This window comes from Trachinotus anak, unplaced genomic scaffold (genome assembly GCF_046630095.1).
Source record: "Trachinotus anak isolate AG129_WGS33_773 ecotype Australia unplaced genomic scaffold, CSIRO_AGI_Tana_v1 ptg000012l, whole genome shotgun sequence".
NCBI classification, from domain to species: domain Eukaryota; kingdom Metazoa; phylum Chordata; class Actinopteri; order Carangiformes; family Carangidae; genus Trachinotus; species Trachinotus anak.
Window position 1 is genome coordinate 6,344,901 of NW_027273863.1, and position 22,613 is coordinate 6,367,513.

General features: G+C 44.0%; 1 protein-coding gene and 1 long non-coding RNA gene across 5 annotated transcripts in view; one reads left to right on the top strand and one right to left on the bottom strand.

The window, feature by feature from the left end:
* Positions 1-22,318, bottom strand: part of LOC139629117 (uncharacterized) — a 154,292-nt gene extending 131,974 nt beyond the window's left edge. For all 4 annotated transcript variants that reach the window (XR_011692909.1, XR_011692907.1, XR_011692908.1 and 1 more), the window contains exon 1: positions 22,178-22,318. The gene's annotated coding sequence lies outside the window, so the exon portion shown is untranslated. The remainder of the gene's footprint in view (positions 1-22,177) is intronic.
* Positions 8,668-11,190, top strand: LOC139629244 (uncharacterized). Its single transcript, XR_011692933.1, has 2 exons — positions 8,668-10,388; positions 10,882-11,190. It is a non-coding gene; the product is annotated as an uncharacterized lncRNA (long non-coding RNA).
* Positions 22,319-22,613: the final 295 nt, after the last annotated feature.

The following is a 22,613-nucleotide window of genomic DNA, read 5'->3' on the forward strand; positions in this document are numbered from 1 at the left end:
ACTTGAATCAGCTCAGCAGTGAAATCTAAACAACATATCACCCGTCCTTTACCATACTGGGGCTCCTTGGAGGCGTATGTGCAGGTAGACATTAAAACGCTGCTTCTTATTTTCCACTGATGAGCTTTAGAGAACATGAAAGATTTTCTTTGTTTGCATGCATGTGGGTGTATACAGTATGCCCATGCTTAGATTATAGGAGCTTTTTACTGTGCGTCTTTGAACTGTTAACCCATGTGTTGAAAACTTGAATAATTCAAAAAGCCTGAGCAGGCTTATTGCAGATACGAAGCTTCATTTATCCAGTCTTTTTACGTACACAATTGTTTGACAGTGGAGACCTAAGACCTGTCCTACTGTTCCATTTTCATTTTGTGCTTTCTAGAGCTGACTACCACAAGAAAAGTCCACAAAGATTTCAAAGTTTATTCAGCTCATGTAGGAGAGAAAGGAGGAGGTGGTGGACAAAGAGACGGGCACACTTCGGAGGGGAAGGGTTAAATCTCGGCAAGCAGGAGTGAAATTTTGCATTCATCTCCATGAAGAAGTTGAGAGGGTGTGTAGCAGGAACTATTCACACATTGTGGATTTGGCAATTATTGTGATGGCAGAAATGTTGGCATGAAGAATAAACTTCTTTTAAACTGGAGAGGGAGAATCAAGGTTGCTCAGCTGGCCTAGCTAATAGAAGAGCACATTAAAGGAGGGCGCACGTTACGGCAGCCCTTCTGTTCAGCTATTTCAAAAGGTGGAGTTGTGGCATTGTGGCAAATAGAAAAGACACTCTGGCCAGTAAAGGACCTGACAAACACACACAAACACACACACACACAGCGATAACACAAACTCACTCACAGCCACGAGCAATGAGGACTGTACTCGATGATTGCACACACACTCTATCTCGTGAGGGAAGACAGAAATCCAAAGACCTGAAAAGACAAGTGAAAGGGATCCAACACCTTGAGGCGCCAGAGAAGAGAGGATGAAGAGGAGCGAGCAAGAGGAAGAATGATGAAGGGAGAAGACGTATTCATGGGGGATAGAGAGAGTGACACCGGGAAAGATGAAAAGAGAAAAGGGAGGCAGAAATCGGTGAAGGCAGGCAGAGGAAGTGGAGGCAGTGTGGGAGGAGAGATGCGAAATAACAGGAGAGGAGAGAAAGTGAACAGAGAGGTGGAGGTATGAGGAATGAACAAGTGTGGGAGGAGTGGGAAAGACACGAACACCAAGTGTAAAAAAAAAAAAAAAAAAAGAGCGAGAGAGAAACGAGTGAAAGCGGAGCTGCATTTGGAGATACTAAGTGAGTCCGAGGACAGGGCTCGAGAGGAGAGAGAGAGATGTGTTCTGTATGCGCCCCAGATGAGAGCGAAAGAGACAAGGAGATAAACTGTCAAAGAGAAGCCAGTGAATCCAGAGCGACAGAGAGGGAGCATGTATGCATTTAGATGTTAGTCTTGCATGTGCGGAAGGCCTGAGTGAGGCAAAAATATCCAGCGAGGGATGTCTGAAAGAGGTGGGGGGGCAGGGGGAGGGGGTGGGGGGGGGGGGGGGGGGGGGGGGGGGGCAAAAGAGGGACAAAGTGAGTGAGAGAGATGGTGGCGGTGATTCGTTGATGCTATCTGGGCACAGGGAGATGTGTGTGACACAATCTTAAATTGGAAATCGCTGTTTCAATCTCGCCTCACTCTGTGGCTACCCGCTCCACTGATAACAAGAGCAGCCTAATTCTATTAAAAATATCCCGTGAGTGCAGTGGTGGCTGAGACGGAGACGACGAGAAAGAGAAAGGGGGAGGACGAGGGGGGGGGGCGAGGGTGAGTGACAGTAGGAGACAGAGGCCAAACGAGGGAGGGAGGCGAGAGAGAGAAGGCTGAGTGACTGGCGAAACAAAACCGAAAGACAACAGTGAGCCTTGAAGCATTTGCACACGGAGAAAGTTTCGCCTGTCTTCGACCGTATCTCTGCGCCACATCTGCCCATCATCTCTCCCAACCTCTCCTCCTCAGGAAATCAGCTCCTTCCATCTATCTAACTACCCATCTGTCTATTTATCACTCTGTCCATCTGCCAGTCCTTATCACTCCCCACAGGTGTGTGTGTTAGTGTTCCCATTTAAGACAGCCCCCCCCCCCCCCTTTTCATCTTACCCTCAGCTCCATCCTCCTCTCTGCTCTGCTCATTCATTGTTTGACTTTTCAAATCCATTTCCTCTTCTCATCTTTGGGCGCCAAGTTAGCTAACCTTGCGGTGAAAAGTCTGTCTGACAGCCAGTTACTCTTTCATCTCGCTCTTCAACTTCCTTGGCAAACTGGAGTGCTGAGAAAAGTGCTTTTCTTTTTTTCCCCAGGTTTGACTAAAGACAGAATTAAGTGGCCAGCTAATCACCAATCAGCGAGCAGATCAATCTGAATTCACCAAGAGCCGCGAGGGAACAGGTCCTGGTTTAACTTGTCCTCGGACCAAATGAGACTGTTAAGAAGCCTTGGCCTCAGTAAATAGTTGGCCAGCTGAGACCGGAGATTGTGAGTGAGACAAAGGATTTGATGAAGATGGGTAAAAACTAGAGGCTGCCAAAGAGCACTCCAAGACAGTATCTTCCTGCTCTGGCATGCTCAAAACATCATCATCTCTGCTGTGGCTGTGGAGAAAAAGCAGAAAAAGAAAGCAAGAGAGTCAAGAGGACACCGGGTGCATGGGGTCGGTCTACAATAAAAAAATAAACAGCTATGACTCCAGCAGCCAGTTAATAAAGTGCCAGGCTAATGAATTAATCAGACAGTCATTATTTTCTATCTGCCGAGGTCCGAGCCGGCCACTCTCTCTCTCTCTCTCTCCCTCACTCTTACTTTACAGACAGAGCACCGCGCACGCAGGGAGTTAATGCTCATTCAGCTGTGAAAGACACTGTGTGTATGTATATATATATATATATATATATATATATATATATGAGTGCGTCTGTGTGTGTGTTCACCCACTGCCTGCGCGCCTTTATGCTGAACTAGGGAGGCTACCGTGTATGTGTGGGTCAGTGCTCGCACCTATTACGCTTTGTAGCTTCTGCTGATGATCGCCTGTCATACAGATAAACTCAGTCTGAAGCCCTGAATGTGAAAAGAGGGGGTGGTGTAGAGACAGCACAAAGGCGGAAAGTCAAGGAAGCAGGAGGGAGGAGGAGGAGGAGTTGGAGGGGAGGAAGGGCGAGACAGACAGAAAGAGAGAAAAGAATTAGGTGGACAGTTGGGAGACAGTTAAAGCTGAGAGATAAGAAACTTGGATTAGTGACGAGAGAGCTAGAGAGTGAGAGATGAAGAGGTTAAGATACGGAGAAGGGCAGTTGTGTAATCTTAGGCTTTAAAATGAGTTGGCGACTGCTGTGGTCAGAGGGGCTCTAAATTGAGATTATAATGGAAGGATTGTGGGAGTAATAGGTAGCGATACGGAGACACTAATAATGACAAAGATAAAGAGGTCTGTGAGCCGAGGATCAAGACAATAGTTGTTTATGAATCTGTGCGCCGGCTGATATTTAATCCTCCCTCATCAAGTATCACTTCATTTAGCTCAAGCAGAAAAAATAACATACGCAAGACACAAACTCACAGAAAAGCATAAATAAAAACTAGATAAAAGTCTCTGTAGGTGCCTTTGTACAAAATCAGTCTCAAAGTTGTAACCTGTAAATCTTGCCACGGTAAACAGCACACCAGCACACACTGTTTCAATGATGTATGCAAATTGAACAGAAACGAGGAAAATGGGCTACAGATCCCAAAATAGCAGAACAAACAAAACAGAATAATGAATTTAAAATTGCCATGGGTCCACTGCCATAGAGACGATTATTTAAACAAGTGAGCAGCCACTTAACACCGATCATCTGAGGTCTGACCAGTAATGGTTGTTTCAGCCAGAGCTCACAATCAATCAATAGACTAATAACCAAGGATATGGAGTTGGATGAAGGTCACTCAGGCAATATTAGCAGCACAAAGGCTAACCACCTTTTAAAACTGACTCATATAAAACTTTTAAACGTGATCTGTGAAGGTGCTTTCATACTGAACCTGGTCGATGCCATTTGAATTAATTGTTTGGTTTCATTTCGGCTGGTGTCAATTACACCAAGTTTCAATTTCACACCTGTACTGCATTCATATTGTATAAAAAAAACCGAAACGCTTAAAGAGATAAATGAAGGCTGTACATCCCTTTATAAACAGTGGTGGTCTGTTTTGTGCGCCACAGCAAAGTTCACTTGGAAGTGTGCCGAGATCTTCCTCCTTTTCAGGCAGCCCAGAGTTAAAGTTTACAACCTTCACACCAGCACAAAGAAACAAAAAAACTGCTCTGAACAAGAAGTAGAGTGATTCTCAAATCTGTGATTGGGTGTTTTTGAAACTTATTTTGGGGCTGCAACTCACTCTTTCATCCCACAGCACAGTGTAGTCACAGTGTTTCTGGTTTAACAGCACCGTGGTGGGTAGGTGAAAGGTGCGTGTGCAGTGTTTGTTTTCTGAAAGACGTCACAGCAGGAAAAGGGGCAAAAATTAGTGTGTTGTTCGGAGCCGGAGCCAATAAATAACCTTTTGTATGGCAAAGTCATTGGATCCGGGAGTGAATGCCATACCCTTTTCCATTACCAACAAACGCCACCTGTTAGCAGGTCTTAGCAGGTTTTTTGACCAGTGGAAAAGGGGCTTAATAATTAAATATACTACAGCGATTCCTTAAGTTCACCCCTGTTATATCACAAAAAAGTATAAGATGTGTTTTGCCTTTTTTGTCTCTTTTTCTTTTCCTTTTGTTTGTCAACATAACAAAAAGTCAAATGGCAGTCTTTGCTAGCAGTGCTCATAATCAATGATTTCTTTATGCTCTTTGTTTTACCACAGAACTTTTACACAACACTTTATTAAATTCGGACATAAATAAAGACTTCAGTGAGAGAGGGTTACGTAGAGGAGTTGACCTTTTATAGCAAAGCTACATTTGGCAGAAAAGGCTGTGCTCTTTGAAGGAGCACTCAGAGGAATCTGAGCGGCAAGGAGGATTCTGCTGGAACAGCTAATCCCCCCCTTAATGAACACATACATGAACATGAAATCTCTGTTAAACCAACAATACCAAAAATATAGCACATAAGGAGGAGCACTGGGGTGGTGGAGGAATCTGCAGCAGCATCTGCATGAGCGAATCAGCAGAGTAATAGTATCAGGATATAATTGCTGTGCAACACTTTGCAGCTGTAAGAGTATGATGGGACATTACTGACCATGCGACTGTAAATGAGGCAGTGATTGTGAAATATGTACGAAGCAGCTGTTGCCAATCAACAAATATGAGCAAATGCACTGCTTTGCCCGAACTAATGCTATGACTGGTGTTGTTACTTCATGTTTAAAGCACATGGTTCATTTGTGAAAAGCCAATATGAACACGAGACGGACAAACTGAGGCAGACAGACAATCTAAACTAGCATCTAAAAACCAAGCTTGAGTAAATATTGACACTTCCTCTTCCTGATCGAGGAGCAGACCAGACCGGAGAAAGGAGGGATGATTGGCATTTGCCATGGATTTGATGTATCTGGTCATCTCCATACCTGTCGCCCCCCACCCCCCATCACTGTGTTGCAATGAAAAAAAAAAGATCAATACAGCCGATCAATGGCTTCAAAGATTTAGCCTAAGCTCTGCTCCATTCTTAACAGGCTGTCATTCACCACCGATTGCCAAGACACATCTTATTCCAACGGGAGACAGCTATTCACTTTCTGCTTTCAGCTGTCTGTGGAAAGTAAAGCCCTGCCTGCCGTCCTATCTGAAGGATTCTGACAAGAGGCAGTGGTGTGTTTTCGATGGAGTGGAGTGTGAGCGTAGATATTGGCGCTCTTCGGGAAGAAAAGGGTGGAGAAGTGGAGGTGGTGCTGTGGAGAGGCCGGGCTGTGAAAACAAGCTGCTTGCAGAGGCTTCTGCTCAGGAAATCATCAAACAGCAGTTGGTTAAGGGTCTCTTGTTCTAGAGCAGTAAAGGGACCCTGATGATGTGACATCAGGCTGAGCCGATGAATGTGACTTTTGGCTCTGGTTATAGATAGTCCCATTTTGTTCGACACGGGCCGCCTTTCTTCCACTGGCAGCAAGCTGAATGGAGGCTTGGCATTTGAAAGGAAGCCGAGAGATTTGCTGGCGGATTAATCCTTTCATTAGGGAAAGTGAGAAGTTAATTGCGGCAACAGCTGCATCTCTCATGTTTACAGGACTGACGGTTTAAACCCCATCCCTTTAAACGGAAAAAAGCAATTATCAATAAATGCAGGGCAATCTTGCCATGATGAATTGAGCTCAAATTAGGCTTTCTTCTTCTCCGCGCCACATATTCAGGGCGCAAACAGCCGTGTTGGCTGGTAGCATGTGGCTTTTTTTTTTTTTTCCCAGAGTTGAATTGTCACACAACAAAGATAAAACACTTGACTCTCTGCGATGAAGAGTTCCCAGGGAAAGTGATCAAAGGTGAGCCAGAGTCGTGATTTCTAGCTGATGAGGAGAGAGGGGAGATGAGGAGAGAGCGTGGAGACGGGGGGGGGGGCTTAACTCCCTTATGCAGACAGAGGGGGAAGAGGCGTCTGGTGTGTTGACACACTGTGGAACAACAACTTCAACAGAAGAAGAGCTTGCCAAAAAAGTACAAGTCAAATTATGCTGGCAATTGAGAACAGACTGGTTGTCTACATTAAAGATATTTACTTTAATATTTGTGAGCTAACTCTCCTAAAGGAATCAGGGGCCAATTGTGGAAGGAATTTGACTGAAAATCAATAATAAGGTATTTTAACACACCTCTTAGCATTTCTTCATATGTGAAGGAACCCTTTGTGGAAGTATGATGGAGAAAATGTGGACAAATAAAAAAAGATCAGAAGAAGTAACTGACAGCATTTTATAAGTTGATGTCCGCCTTGATCCATTGTAATTTTTGTTAGGAGCTGAACCAAAGGGGATGCATGGCACAGATCAGAGGTATATAATGTGGATACTTCCACTGATTGCCAAAAAAAAATGATAACAGTGACTTGAAATGATACAAAAGCACCAACTATAACTCAGTGGGTGCAGAGACTGAAGCAAATCTATATAATGGAACAAATGACTGCAAGGCTACAACTGAAAATGGACGCTTTTACACAAAAGTGTACTTGTGTTACATAATACCTCAGTCTTTAACTGAGTGAGATGGATTATTGTAACAAAACTGTGTTTTTATACTGGACTGAAAATGTCAATATATTCCTCTATAACTGACACTCTTTTACTTTTTACTTTACTTTTTTTTTTTTCACTGTATTGTTCTGTAAAATAATGTAAAAAATAAAGTCAAAACCTCCCCAAAAAAAATTGCATTCAAAGAGGGGGAGGAAGCTGTGGAGGAAGTGGGACAGGCGTGTGCATTGTGAGATGAGAGAGAGGACAGAAGGCAAAAGTAACACGATCACTGAAAACAAGGGCACTGGGGAGTACAACAGTGAGAAGGGTGAGAAGGATGGAGGACAAATAACGCAGCGAGCGCAGCTGTAGTGAGAGGAGAAAGAGGAACTGAGGAAGGCAGGGTAACATTCACCGTTAGAGCCGATCAATTTCCCGTCCCCTCAATAATAGATGTGACGAGCATGGTGGGCTGTTATCTGTCAGGTTGACCGACCTAAATACAATCCCCACTGGGAGCCATTACACACACCTACACACACACACACACCTATCCTAAGCTCACACACAATCAAAACATGTCAGATTTCAACACAGTCTCCAAGCATAACTTATGTGCTAACCTTGACGCACATGGTGGAAAAAAAAAAAAAACAGAGAAATGAAATTTAACAGAAAGTGGAAATGGTTTGTGTTCACTGAGGCCTTGATGTCATCTCCATGGTCACACAATGATGCTCCCATTCATCAACTGAACTTCCTGTCTGTTTCACACGTTAAGACATAAAGCAGCTCCCACCTCCGCGTCCTCTCTCTCACGCCCTTGTGTTGTGTCCTTTTAATCTCTCACACTCCATCTTTTCATGGCGCCCATTTTCATGTCGCAGGCGCACACGTTTCCACAGCCATGATGCACCGACTGATATTTGCGCTTTTCAAGAGCGTGACGGTATCAAAACACACACACACACACACATACACAGTAGCATCAGGTTACCTAACAGCTAGGAGGAGCGTCAAGCAGACGGTGGAAGGCAGGCATGTGGAAGAAACCTCAGCATGACAGAGCACAACAGGAACAGGCTCTCACTCAGCTCATATCTGTCAGGACCCCCTCGCGTTGCTTTACCCAGATGTGTCACACCAGAACACACACACTCTCCCTACACATTTGCTTTATCTCCAGCTGTTCCCCCTGCAAGTGCGTATGTTGAGGGTGGGGGATGTACTTCAGTGACAGTGCGTGTGTGTGTTGCGTCTGTGTGTGTGTGTGTGTGTGTGTGTGTGTGTGTGTGTGTGTGTGCGTGTGTGCACCTACAGATCGGAGGAGAATCTGTTCATGTGCATTCTTTTGTCTTTGCTGACATTTGCCATATTGCGTGTCTCACAGCATATCTTTGCGGGTGCACGCAAAGAGAGGGTGACAAAAGTAGAACATTGGAATATGTTAGCTTGTGTGTGTGTGTGTGTGTGTGTTGTTGGGACAAACCAACAACTGAAAACATGTCAGCCTGTCACACTCAAAACACAATAAAGAAGTGGAAGAGCAGAGCTGATACGTGCAATAAACTGAATCACCAGACCAGTCGTATTTGGCAGAGAAAGTTATCATCAGGCGTTCTCCAGCATTTCAACTTCCCAATCGAGAACAAAAAATTTAAATCTGGAAAGTGTTCAGTCACAAATAACTGTAAGACATATGATCCAGTTCGTCAACGGTGTAGTCATCATCACAGCCTGTGAGCGTAGATGACAAACACTTGGACGGAAGGCAGAGAGGATGCTGCCACTACATGAAAAGCATCACACGACCAACCGCTGGCAACAGGTGAGCAAACATCTCAGTCACCGAGAACATGATGGCATGGTAATTACTGTGATTTATTTACCCGAGGATGAGGAGCGATTGCAAGCAGCTATAGGAACAATCTGGTCCTGTGGAGCTATAGTGGAATTTATGCTCGCTGCAGGCTTTTGAATCATGTATCATTCATGGTTTTAAACAGAGCAGGACAGCAGCTGAGTTCTCCTCAGAAACTATATCAACCTCCTCCAAACAGTTGTAACTGTAACACCGCCTCACCCACTCCACTCCATGGAGAATATAGTGACCATTGCTGGGTGACAAATATGAAAATATTTTTGGTAGTGAAAATTGAAAATGGCTGTAAATTACAGCTACAATAAGGAAAACAAACAGTAGCTAACATTAGCTTTGTACCATTCCCTGACATCTTCTGTCCTCTCTTCAGACTCAGGACCTACAATACAAGGTGAGCTACAGCCTTAGACAATAAAATACATAATAATCAAAGTAGTAGGGCCAGGACCTCTATGATCTTCTGGCTCATTATCAGCCCCACAATACATTTTTAAACTATCCTAGCTGGGAGGAGACAGGCAAAAATCAAGGGTGTACTCTTTAAAGGTGCTACATGCAAATTTTTGATATCACTACATAGCTTAAGTTAGCATTAGCTGTTTACTTAACAGTCTAGAAGAAACATCAGACTTCATCCCTTTTCTCACCAAAAGCTGTCTCCAGCAGTGCAAAGCAACTTCAATGTTAACTCTTTTGCTTCTATTTCTATCACTTCTTTTCTTTCCCGCCAAGCCTAGTTTCTTGCCAGGAGCGGGTGGTGGTGGTGGTGATAATGGTTGCTTGCCAAGAGCTTCAGTCATCGTTACAAGACAAGCGGTTAGAATACGCCTTCTGGCAGCAGCTGTTACTTCTTCCCCTTCTGTTGATGATTTTATGTAATGTTTGTATGTTTTCAACTGACGTGCTTACATATAGCACCTTTAAATATTCCCAAAAGCAATTTGCATTGCATGACCTTTGCAACAAGATTAAACACATTACGGGCATCCAGTGTGTGCTGATGCGTTGTCAACCCCTCTCCTGACAGAAATAGATCTGTCAGTGTGTATTAAACGTTAATTCAGCTGATGATGGCATTGAGTATGAACAACACTGCAACAGCAACATCAGCCTCAACAGCCCTGCATACCCACGCAGGTGTTTGCACTTATAGCAAGTGATTTGACCTCTGTTCGGGGCTGGAGGGAGAGAGGCTGAGGGTTTGCTGAGTCCACCGAACTGCATCTGCTTACTGAAGGTCTAACAAGTGTAAGGTGTAACAGGTTCAAAAAAAAAAAAACATCAGGAGCGGCAGAGAGGTATCAATCTATGTAAACCCACAGGAAAAAGACGTTTTAATTTTTGGAGTATTGGATCACTTGCTCTAAGAACAACAGGCTCTGAATCAGCAGAATCTGTTTGGTGGTTTAGACAAATGTCAATTGCAGCTAATGTTTTATTTCATTATATTTTACACGCCAATGTATTTCAAAGATAAATCTCTGTATGTATCTGGCAATAAGTGCTTATGTTGGGAGACATTGGCTTGAAAATCAGACTGACCTTCGATTCACTTCATTAATTTAGCCTGACATTTGTGTTCATGCTAGCCAGTGTTTTGTTGGGTCGGGGGGTTGTTTTGCTCTATCCAATGTGAGCCTGCAATAATTTTCAAACAGCAGCTGTGGTAGCTGGCAGCAATTAAGTTTTTAAATTGGTCAAATAAAGAGTTATTTTTTTGAGCTAGCTAGCTAACGATGTAGGAACAGAACATTCCTGGTCTGATCCGTCGACTGTTTCTCCATCCTGCAGAAAACAACCATCTCTGGACACAGCACCAGATCTACTTGAACTGCTGAACAGATCGGAGAAGTGGGCTGAGATTCAGAAGTCTGGAACCAGGCTGCGGAGATGACTGCATGTCTGGAGCCTAAGAGGAATCAGCTCTAATCAGCCAATTAAGTGAAAACACCATGGGTCTCCTATAGATGAGAAGGGGCTATAATGCATGTCTGCAGAGATATCATAAAAATCCTTGTTGCTTTTATTCATGTAATTCATGCTTAGTGTTGCATTGCATTTGGAAATCATTGACTCCAAGACACTGAACCGAAACTTCAACCGCTGCCTGTAATTAGTGAATTAATGTGTGGTGTTTGTGTGTGTGTGTGTGTGTGTGTGGGTGTGCTTGTCTGTCTGTTCCCACCCTGCAATTGATTGTCAGCCAGCCTGGGATTTTCCTGCCTTCTGCCCAGTGCATGCTGGGATAGGCTCTGGCGAACTTATGAACCTGGGCAGGAATAAGTCATTATGTTAAATGAATCATTGTAGATTTGGTAGATTGGTAAAACACCTTTTGTTATTTGATAATGGGATCAGCTATGCATCCCTAAACAATGCTCTAGTCTCTGATGCATTTTGCAACACATCAGATGTTGTATTTCAATGCTTTGCAAAAAACATAATTAAAACAATAGGCAACTTAAAAATTTAAAAAATCACCACCAATTACTCGAAGCTCCTTTAAATTTTTAACTCCCCTTTCATCCTCTTTACCATTTCCATTTTTCAGACCAACATTACTCAGGCTTTTATTAATAGTCTTGCAGTAAGTACAAAAATAGCTGGAATCAGTGTACAGATACAATATCCTGGTGGGGGGAGTATTATGATAATGATAAGTATCAAGGCATTTCTAGGCCAGGACCAAGAGAGGAAAACTGCTTCCCAAGAATCGAGTCAGCCGCTCACTCAGTGTGTAGCAGGCCTGTGCATACAAAGAGAAAAAAAATTACAGTCCACTTGAAGAGAGATGAATGACAAGACTGTAAAGAACAAACAACCTTTCTGCCTAACACCGTGTACAACGCAGATTCTCCATCCAAAGCATGCTCTGTCAAGCTCAAAACATGATTCCAGCATTGTAGCGCTGTGAAGTCCCTGCCATGTAGGCCAAGCCAAAACAAATGTGATGTCAATGCAATAATAAACGAGCTTTGTGTTTGAGTGCGACCATGATAATTAGTCTCAAGACGGTATGTTAGTAGAGAGAAGGCTCATAAAATATAGAGGCCATTTGGCGTGCACTCAAGAACAAATCTGTATTCTAAGAGCGTGGGCTGTTACACTAATGTTCTACACAGTTTAAATCTGGCAGAGGCATAGTCAGAAAACTTTGTTCGGAGAAAAGATGCTGACGTTTCCAGGCAGCAGGCGAAAAAAGATTACTGAGTCAGCGCACTCACGTAGATGCACACCCTCTCTCAGACACGCGACACATGGCAATAGGCCACACACTCCACTCGCTTTAAAAAAAATAAAAATAAAATTCATTTTTTGTCAACTCGATTGCCTGTGTACCCGAGAGACTGCGCATATCACCATTCAAGGTTCCTGACAAAATTGGGGTCGCCGCTGAATGGCGCAGCAACTCAAGGTCAGGGAGATGATAATGATGTTTATGAAGACTAAATCCACAAAATAAGATTTCCTCTGTATCTCCCCAAGTGCCTACCTGCCGAGGAAAGCGTGCATTGTGACCACGTGTGAAAGGTCTGGTTCGCAATTTCAGCTTGAAGCCGTGTCACATTGTGCAGTTGGGGCTGATGAAGGAGGCTGAGGAAAGCGCACATAAAACCTCTGCGCCATGTGCAAGGCAGGCAGGAACAAAGGACACATTCCTCCAGTTTCACGCTGTGAATGAGAAGATTATCGTCCCAACCTTCCAACATCAGCAGGGAATGCAGTGACATTTTGACAACACTAATCACCTCATCCCAAACCTGTTCTGTTTGCTTAGGGAAGCAAAGAAATCTCCAGCAGCTGAGACCCAGGAGAACTCTGCAGCAAAAAAAACACAGGGCGTAGCAAAGATCTTTGCAGCCCGTTGGGTGGTCCAAAAGCTCCTGGCAGGTTCTTTGGTTCAAGATGCTAGCTGCTTGCACAAATTGTTACACGGTATGTCTTCACAGCATCAGTTCAAACAACCCCCCTCCCCTGCCATGACACCCCCTCCCGAGAAAAAGCAAATACATCTTGGCCATCTCCTGAGGAACTGGCAAATAGAAGAAAAGAGACTCTGAATTTCTTTGAACGTTTAAGGCTGTTTTTCCTTCTTGTCCTTTCAGTTCTGTAGCATTAATTATGCATATAAAATGAGATTTTTTTTTTTTTGATTAAAGCATCAAAAACACAGCAGCAGTTTAAGCTTGGATTTTTTTTTCAGGAGGGAAACTTGCCAGGCTTAATTGAAGTGTCCTTTAATAGTAATCAAACAAACAAAAAAGGAAAAAATCAGCCACAGTGATGGTCGATTGGTGTTGTTGTACACACAGCTGGGCAGCCATGCTCATACACTATGACTGAAGTTTGCTTGCAGTAGATAAATGTAGATAGAGGAATAAAGATGCACATATATAACCAGCGACTTATGTATAGTGCTTTGGAAAAGCAGCCATGTGCATCAGAGTGCGACTGAGGCTGACCACCTTTACCTCAAACATGCTCTCACACACTCTTTACATACGTACACACAGGCACAGCCTTGACCCCTAAGTGCCGCTACACACCCAATTACAATTCATTTTGGTGCTCAGTGCTCCCCGGGCCAGAGTATCGATGATTCATTTTCTATTTTATCAAAGAAACAGGAGTGCCATTAAAAAGAGATCAGTCAGCCACCAGGCATGAGGAGTCTGCTTCTAATTGGCCATTCATCAAAAAGCCTTCTCAAGTAGATTGCAGCGCTGAAATATCACACATGACAACTGAACCGCACTACATTAATTACACTACTGAGGAACCTCATGCTCCGCAGTTTGCCCCTTGTGGTTCTGGAGAGGCTGGAAAACACAGATGCACACACACCTGGACACACATGTTCACATGAATGGAAAAGAAAACGCAGCTCGCTGTAACACGTCACAGGATACAGTGCATCATCACACCAAACTAAGAATCATGGTATTTATCAATGCAATTTGACACTGAGATAACACAAACAAGCATTCCCTTTGCCTCTGTATTTTTAGCTTCAACCCCCCTCCCCTCCCCTTCCTGAGGTGCTGTCAATTCATCTGCTCAATATCATCAGTCAACCTTTAAAAAGACGCTTTCAACCATTTCACTTCACAGCATGTCCGGCATGTTTTCACAGAGACAGAGCACCGGTTTGAAAAGATACTCCAGTCACTGTCTCTTTGTTCAAGTTAGCAGAAGGACACACACAGATGAAGCATTCTAAGCTCAATCTCTCTCCTCTCACCATGTGCAGGGAATTCTCCCTTTCATCCATTTCCTGATGCACTCTAACTAGACAGTTTTCGGTCATGTCCCAGAATTATGCGTGCTAGCTCTCCAGCTTCCCTCACTCTCACACACACACACACACACACACACAAACAAGCACAGACACGAACAGCTGCACATCCACTGACAATTCATCCATCTCTGAATCTCTCATTTTCTGGTTTGAGCATTTTGGTGTTTTTTCCCCCCTCTGAGTTGCTGGATCAGCTGGGGTCGGGTTCATCACTAAGCAGTAGCCCAGAGGCCAAGAAACAGAGAGGAAACCGCTGATAGTGTGATTACAGAGCAACTACAGGGTTAAAATGGGCATAAAGAGAGTTACATGTAAGGTAGTTTGTATGTGCACATACACACATTTATCTTCAGTGTTTCCTTTAGGCGCAGACTGATGAGGAAGGAATCTTCAAAGTAACGGAGTGAAACCCAGATGGTGTTTGATGTGTGGATAATGATTTAGGTAAGGCTACGCAACACTTTCTCCACATTCAAGCTCAATAGAAGCCTGAAACTTGTGCAGACTTGAGCATGAAACCCAGAAATTGAGGCAGGGGAAATGCTCTGAAGTCCTGGATGTGCAGATTGTTCGTAAACCAGCCTGTCTGTGTTAGAGCTTTTCATACATCAGGCAGGGAGTGAGAGAGGAGTGCCTTATGGGAATCAAACTTGTGCCCTTGCAGATTCTTGTGCATGTCAGTCCCTGCACAGGAGCTCTGAGCTCAGCACCGCAACTATCAGTTCATCATTGTCATACAGTAATTCAGTATGTAATGTGCCTCGAAGTCCCCTTGAAGCAGAGGTACAGACACACTGTCTACACAGAGCATGCTAAGCCCAGTCAGCGTCCTGTAGGACCAGCTATTTAACACAGGAATAAGCCAATTATCTTCATGGAGTAGGCAAATTTACAATAGGATTTACTCAATTCCTACAGGACTCCTATGTCAGGGGTGGCAGCTTATACTGTAGGTTTCTTTCTGTCATGGCCCCACACGAACTCATGCACACAGACCCCCACATACACACACTTACACACACACACACACGTCTGTGCTTGACGTGATACATGCAGCCGTGCAGATGCACATTACCAGCAGCCCAAGCAAACACCTACACAGTCACTCCTACCTCAGGCAAACGCAGCGTTTTCCCAGAATTACTGGCAGTCACGATAAAGACGAACCAAAACACAGAAGTGAAAAATAACACTGAAAAAAAACTGAGCTACCTTCTGTGCAAGCAAATTTTTTTCTTTTCACAAGTGAACATTCAGAAAAATAGTTAATTTCCTGAGTATGATAAATTAAATTCCAATACGCCGGTTACAGTCATTGGCACCTTTTGTTGCAAAGCTTATTAAAGTCTTCCTAAATTGTGTTAAACCATGGTGAAATTATTTAAGTAGCTACAGTTAGTGCATTCAATTTCATGTGTGCTTATGAACTGAGAAATAAGGACAAGTAAATGAAAAGCCAATGAAAGCTGTAAAATTGAAAACCGCAGTTCCGTCACGTTTTAAAGATTTGCACCAAATACTAATCACTTAAATGTGAAGTCTAAATGGAGAAAGAGAAAATCTAATTTAACATTTCAATGTCAAATTTGATTTTCTCTATTATGATCACAGATTCCATGTGCTAAAGTGCTAATTGTGGCTTCCTCCATTTCAGTGCAGCTCAGGGAGATTTGAACCTCCTTATGGATTCCACCCTCATTATCCTTGTAAATGTAAGTAATGCAAGCTGGGCTGTGTGACTGATACGCCTGTACTTTGATCTGTTCTTCACTTTTACACCTTGGTCCTCCCACCGCAATGACTCATGATTTCAAGTAATGTTGTGAGCAAGCTTATTTCTTGGCCAGATATTCATACAAAAAATGAACCAAAATTAAACTTTTTTTTTTAAGTTTGAGTCTAAATTGAGTCATAAGGGAATGATTGTATCTGCTGTACTTGTATGTAGAGGGAAGTAAATGAATAAGTAAACCACAAGTGCTGCCTGGTGGAGACTTTCATTACCTCTGCTGAGAAGTTGAGGTGCAACTTATTTACTGATTAGTGCATCATTAGCTGTTTTGAAACACATTTTTTTGACATGAATGGGTTTGAAATAGTGCTTGGCAAGTTACTTTTGCAAATGTGATCTATTATTCATATATATTACTAAATGAAAAAGTAATAACATAACTACACTGATTGCTTAACAGCTAGATATATTTTTTGCATTGCATTTTAAATTACTTTCTCTGCCAAAGGTGTCTAAACAACTACAAAAGTTGTCACACATCAAATCTCCTGCAGTCAACAAGTGTCAAATGTAGAAAGCTAGGGTAAGCTAACTGGAGGCTACAAAATGAATACAAAGCTAATGGTGGCGAGCTGGCAGCTACACAACAGGTCGGGTGAAATAAGGTTGTGAAGTGGGAAAAGTTATTTTATTCTTTTTATCTTTATAAAAGTCACATTCATTTTTCCTATAAACAACATGACAACATGGCTTCAGCGAGAAACTTCAATTCTTTCACCTCTAACGTCACAGTGTGGTGCGAACAACAGGTGGTGTTTTGCTTACAACTGCAACAAGAAAATGTTATCTACCTGTGTCCCAGGTAGCAAAATCAATCCGTTCCATACTTGGGCAGCATGCTTGTTATCTTCTGGCCCAGTATACCCCCGGTCCACGGCCCAAATCTGGCCCATATACAACATGATTGTCAAATGCTACTTCCACATCTCGGCCAATTCTGGTGCATGTGCAAAAAAACATGTGGCTGTCAGACAATACCAGAGGATAACAGCCCAGATGTGGAAGTAAATGGACCAGACCTGGGTCGACCAAGGCTTATGTTGGGCCAGAAGTGTCATTTCATTCTCTGGCGTATTGCTTTGATTCATTCTGGCTGTAGTACTCACTACTTTCTGCCATGCTAAAATTATAGATAAAGAATTTTGCAAAAACACAGTGATGTAAACCGCATGATTGTTACATTGGCCAGGAGAGTCCTGTGTTTCAATGTTAAGCAACATTTTAAGAACTTGAAATGGGAATACAGATTTCACGACTCTGCTGATTGACTGATTTAATACTAGTCCTCTATTAAAAATCCAATTTAAATGTCAACCTCCAACACTATCGATGTAAAAGAGCATTACTAGTGTTAGTAACTGCGATGTAATTACTGAATTTGAAATTGTAACACTGACACTACTGAAAAAAGTCATCACATCACAGTTACATCTTATTTAAATATGTTCCTGTCCAACACTGCTTTCAGTTCATTCTTTGCTGCTGATTTCATTAAACTTCAAGGACCCTGGGAGCCTCACCATAAACACAGTGCTCCTCTTCCACATATACCTTCATACATTTGATGGGTGCACACTCTGAAATCTTTTCAATACGATTTGAAAGACCTGTAAGGGAATTATTCAGCTCTCAATTCCTGGCTGAAATTCAACTTTCCATCAGAAATAACCAGAAAAAAAGATTCATTTTTGCTCTCCACACCACAATTTCAGCCAGTGGCAGCAAGTCTATAACCAACACACACACACACACAAACGACCAACAGTCATATAAGCTTTCTCGTTCTGTCAATGTCTGACTCTTTTGCCCTCTCTCTTTCTCATTTCTGCACAGTAAGGTGCAAATGTAAATACACAGAAAACACACACATGCACACACATTTAGCCTGCAGCAGCATCACGCCTTTCTGTATAATAATGTCTCCAGTAGAGTGGGCTGCTGCTCTTTATTCACTTTTTTCATCCTTCCAATGCAAACAGCCATCCACCAGCGAGCTGGGAGTTGCCTCTACCAGTCTAACACCCCGCGCCGCAATTCAGTCCACTCCGGCTCTAACACAGACCCCCTGCTGGAAGCAGACAGAGCATGCAACTCCGTACTTTCAGTTCTTGCCGAGGGCAGAAAACTCGGAAAAACTGAATGTGTGTGCGTGCTGGTATAGTTTTTGGACTGTCTAACAATGGTGATTGTGTCTGACAAGTGTGTGTGGCTTTCCCTTGAATATGTGCGTGTCTGCATCCCCACCTGCCTGCATTACCACATGCACGCGAGTAAACATCCATGTTGGTCTGAGAACAATCAGACCGTGACAGACTCTGCAGCACCATCCCACAGGCCTCCACTGAGGAAAAACACTGCACCGCTAGACATAGCCATTTCCTCTAAATGACCGCTCCCCTCCCCGCCCGTCATCACCAGGGAGAGAAAGGCTCCGTGTCTCGACACAGCACTGCTCAGGCTGGGGTCGGCATGTCCTGCTCTAACCTCAGTCGTGGGACGCCGGGGACGCAGACGGGGGAAAAGGCGTGAAGGATGTTCATGCTAAATCCCACACTTTTCCTGGGAGATGCTTGCTGTGAAACCCCTGGCGAATTCCCCATCTCGAAAAGTTCACATCAGCAATCGTGTCTACACCTCCTTTGATGCGCAGTCGCCATCAGAGGGCACTGAGGGACGGTGTACTACATCATCCCTCACATCTATCTGGAGTTTAACGGCAGCATCACGTATGGATGAAAAATTGCTCTTCAGTCCCCTGCCCTGAGTAGGTAATTGGAGATGATATAGTTGAGATTCAGTTCCGTGCAAAAGTCATTGCAGAGTCACAAGGCTTTTCACTCCCCCTTTAAAAGACTGACACCAGAGGAAAAGTGCTCCGCTGAAGGTTTTATACAGCTCATTCCTTTTTCCCTGTGCCTGGAAAGGAAGACAAGGGGAGTACAAGCAGGATCTGAGGCGACGTTAGATCCTGGAAGCTCCTTGTTGCCTTTGAAACAATCGGAAAGGGAATTCTGCCATTACATTATCTCTGTGCTCGAGGGCCCTGGGGAATGTTCATGTCGTGAGCGCTACGCATTTATTTCCTTGTTCTCCACGAGGATCCCTGGGAGGCCATGTTGTCTGATTCATTTCACTGAATTGTCAGCTAATGAATGGTACACGTCCGTCGACTGCCATACACTCTGTCAGAAGAGAAAAGCCCCCATGGGTGCTCTTCTTTGGGGTTCTCCTATTCTCATTAGGAGAGAATCAAAAGGAAATAGAGACACTGATTGTTTACCATGTTCCTGGACCCTGTGTGTGCACCTCCCATAGGGGCATAGGGGAGGGGAGGGTGGGGGGTTGCATGTGAAGCCATTATTTGTCGGCATAGAAGGCATGTTTAGAGGCAGCTCTAACGTTTTCAGGGGCACATCATTGATAGAGTTCGATTGAGTCTTTAAAGAGCGACGGCTTGTGGAGTCTCTGCAACTGTAATTGTAAGTTATCTGTCTTTCTGGCACAACACTACAAGGTACTTCAGGCAGCAGAGCCGTCAAGGTAATGTAAGACTGGAGAGTGAAAATGGTCTGAGAAAGTTTTTACGCAAGACCAGAATTCAAATTCCCTTCTCCAGTTCGTCTTTGTCTCTTTGTTTCTCTCCTGAATTCACAAACATATTTTTATACGTCCTTGTTGGGATTTTTTTTTTCTCTAAGTGCTGTTCCACCTGCCCTTCTCTCTCAGTATCCAACCATCTATCCCAAACTCCCTACTCTACTGTCAGCCATAACACCCAGTAATGTCCACTAATAGGATTCGGTGTGTCCCTCTCTTGTCAGAGCTACAGCATCTCTCTCTCTCTCTCTCTCTCTCTCTCTCTCTCCAGCTTCTATTCTTCAGGCAGTTTTATCGCCAGCATAAGTCACTGGCTCGGTGCGACCTGTTCCCGCCACCACCTCCACCTCCCCTTTTTTCCTCCCACTCTCCACTCATTTTCCCGTCTTTCCTCTAATCTCTCCTCAAGTAATGTCCCACCCCTACCTCTGTCCACCTTTCATCTGCTCCCCCCTCTCTCCATCTCCCTACCCCTCCTCTCCCCCCTTGATGTCTCCCAACCTCCCCTCTTCCTCTCCTTCCTCTGCCCTCCTTTAGATCTCCCTATCGCTCTTTAGGTCCCCATCTGTGTAAATGCAAGAGCTATCTGTGTGTAAACAATTACAAACTGAATGCTGACACACAGATTACTGTGCTCTCTCTCTCTCTCTCTCTCTTAACCACATTATAAGAGGAGAGAGTGTGTGTCCAATCACTAGTCTACCTCATCCTATTTTCTCCCTCTCGAAAAACCTATGCGATGCTACGGCTGGTCCAGAGAAAATTGCACAAAAGTGCTCATGCAATCAAAGATACTGATACACACCCTGAAAGATAAACATGTACATAAATACACACGTCATAAGAGACACACATACTAATAAACAAATACAGAGCTGATTGTACCCATGCACCCTGGTGCAACAGTGATGTTTAATACATGAGCTTTCCACGCACACACACATAAACATGCCTCACACTGATCAGAGCCATTAGTCGCTTAAGGCCCATCATGTGCGTGTGTCTGTGTGCATGTGAGAGGCATCCATTCATATTATCACATTTATGTATATGCTCGACAAGGGTCTATAAGAGCGCAGATTTTCCACTTGAGAATTGACCCAGCTGCAGAGAAGAGTGTATCAAAAGCTGGCTGTGCTCGCTACAACATCAAAAAATTATATATAGATGCGGCAGACCCACTTTTCTTGCTCTTACAACAATATAGTACACAGCAGGCTGCAATAATCGATAGCAGAAGAAGGCAGGTCATAAATCCAAGCAAATGTATTTCCCAGAAGAGCAATGGATGCTTAAGGTCTCACACAAATACAAACATCACTACATTTGTGCACAGCCTTAAAAAAAAATAAATAAATAAAAAGAGCACAGCAGGCAGGAGCGCATCACCGACACCGCTGGACGTGAAGCCAAATACTTATTATCACCGACTTACAGGGTCGCGTAATAAATGGACGCAATTAAAGCGGGTTTTTGAGGCGACTCGCAGCCGATCAACCTCATTAGAGACGCGCTGAACCGCGGAGAAACTGCGCACACGGTCGGCGTGCAGGTGAAATATTTGCCCCGGGGTGTCGGAGCTCGGCGTGAGACGGTCTGTCAGCCGCCGGCCGCCGCTGCGCGCAGACAGGCAGGAGTGCGCACACGCACGCCCGTCTGTGGGGAAGCGGCTCGCACGCGTAAAGACATTGCACCGATCCAGTTTGCACAAAAAGTGACAGCCCCCCCCTTTCTCTTTACCACGCAGCCGGAATAAAAGACAGACCACAAATCTGGTGGGTCGATAAACGGATCAATAGAAGAATCAGTCAATGGAACAGTTATCATGGCGCTGAAATTCCCCCACATAAAAGCACATATGAGTGTGTGCCAGCAGACAGGTCCTCAGTCTCTTTGACCAAGGGCTCCCAATTGGGACCATGATGATTATGAAACTGTCTCCGCTGTGATATTTCTTCTAATCACAGCTCACAGGTGATTTTTACATGAAGCTGTAAGAGACTTTTATAACGACAAAAAAAAAAATAAAATAAAATCCAGCGAAATCCTCCGGGATCTGGCAAAGACGCACGAAGTCGATCGGCGTGCATCTATTTACCTGAAACAATTAGCCTGAAGGAAACCACAAATTCAGACTGAAGTGTTTGTGGCTGCCACGTAGAGGAAATTCAATTAAAACTGTGATCTCAGTGATTATAGTGATCTATAATCTGAAGAATGACAAGCCGTGATGCCAAAGAGCAGGCAGGCGGAGAGAGACGCAATTCCCAAATACCAAGCGAGGGGGAAACTAGGTCTGATCTTCATTCAGCCTGACCGCCGCGGAAAAAACAGACAAAATCATACATGCTCACAATAACAGGATTATCTGCTTTCAGCCCAGTTCATCCTGAATTTACCTCTGAATGTCGGATCTCGGCGTGATTGTCTCAAGTTTCTTCGCCCGTCGCCCGCGCTGGCCGTCAGCAGGTCACAAAACTGAGTCGAAGAAGGACAAACGCTGTTACCGCGTCTCTCTCTCTCTCTCTCTCTCTCTCTCTCTCGCTCTCCCTCTCTCTCCCTCCGTGCGTGTGCCTCTCTCTGTCTCTCTCTCTTCAATAATACCGTGACTCTTGAAAATCTCTCTGAACGCTCTCACCACCTCTATAATTTCCACGGTTTTGTCTCTTTATCCTGTCTTGATCTCTTCATCACCGCTCTCTGTCGGAAGTGATTATTATTAGTATTATGGTCCATCATCACTCATAGTCACACCACCACCTCCTCAACCACCACCACCACCACCACCATCATCATCATCAGCATGGTCATCATCACCATCATCATCACCATCAC